Here is a 1554-nt window from a genome sequence, read left to right as displayed (position 1 = left end):
CACTCTGCTCCATAAGCCACACCCACAAGCTACACCCACAATCCCAATCAGAGCGAGCATTAAATAAACCCAACCAAGATGGCTACAGCCACAGAGAGCAGGAGGAGGCGTTTTCCTGGCAATGGAGGAAACTAAGCTTTCTGCCTGCCCTTGCCAGCCTAAGCCTCCACTCAAGGCTACAAAGTTTCACTTATAGAAGATAAACAAATCCAAACAGCCGAAACCGGTTTGGCTCAGTGGTAGAGCGTCGGTCTGCATACTGAAAGGTCCCAGATTCGATTCCAGTCAAGGGCATGTACATTGGTTGCAGGCACATCCCCGGTAGGGGGTGTGCAAGAGGCAGCTGGTCAATGTTACTCCCTCATCGACGTTTCTAGCTCTCTATTTCTCTCCCTTCCTCTCTGTAAAACAATCAATAAAATATATTAAAAACAAAAACAAACAACAAAAAAAAACAACAAATCCAAACAGAAATGGCAGCAGCCACAGAGCAAGCAGGAGGCTTGGCTTCGCTCCAGGCTACAAAGTTTTAATTGTAGAAAGTAAATATATCTGATACCAGAACCTCTGCTTGGGTCGCTTGGGGGCATGGCCAGCCTGAAATCCACCACAGGTCCCTTTCTCAGGCTGCCCCATACCCCAAGGGAACCCCCATCCTGATCCGGGACACCCTTCAGGGCAAACCAGCTGGCCCCCACTCGTGCACCAGGCCTCTATCCTATCTAATAAAAGAGTAATATGCAGATTGACCATCACTCCAACACACAATATAGCTGCCTCCATGTGGTCAAAGATCCTGCCCCTATGTGGACACAAGATGGCCAACAGGAGAGGGCAGTTGGGAGGCACCAGGCCTGCAAGGTAGGGCAGTTGTGGCTGATCAGGCAAGTAGGGGAGTGCAGTTAGGAGGCACCAGGCCTGCAAGGGAGGGCAGTTGAAGGCGATCAAGCCTGCAGGGGAGGGTAGTTAGGGGTGACCAGGTCAGCAGAGGAGGGAAGTTGGGGGCAAATGGGCTGGCAGGGGAGCAGTTAGACATCAATAGGCTGGCATGGGAGTGGTTAGGGTGTGATCAGGCTGGCAGGCAGAAGCAGTTAGGGGCAATCAGGAAGGCAGGCAGGTGAGCAGTTGGGAGCCAGCAGTCCTGGATTGTGAGAGGGATCCCAGATTGCAGAGGGTGCAGGCTGGGCTGGGGGACAACCCTGCCCCACCCCCCCCCCGCCCCTATGCATGAATTTCATGCACTGGGCCTCTAATTTGTATGTGTGTGTGTGTGTGTGTGTGTGTGTGTGTGTGTGTGTATAAAGTCCAAAGTAAAATTTGCATATATATATATATATATATGCAAATTTTACTTTGGACTTTACTAAAACCAGTTGCTCATAAAATATTGGCTTCTCATATGAATGAGCTTGTATGAGACCTTGATGAAATCGTGAAAAGCTAACTTATCAAGTAATTAAAATATGCTCCTTTACTGAAAAAGCAAAGTAAGCAAACTTATACATTTGACCCACGAAGTATTAATGCACCCTTCCCCATCCCCAGCCACTCTGA

Source organism: Pipistrellus hanaki (assembly GCF_964339955.1).
Source record: "Pipistrellus hanaki genome assembly, chromosome: 9".
NCBI classification, from domain to species: Eukaryota; Metazoa; Chordata; class Mammalia; order Chiroptera; family Vespertilionidae; genus Pipistrellus; species Pipistrellus hanaki.
The sequence above is the reverse complement of the archived record's forward strand: the minus strand, read 5'-3'. Positions refer to the sequence as shown.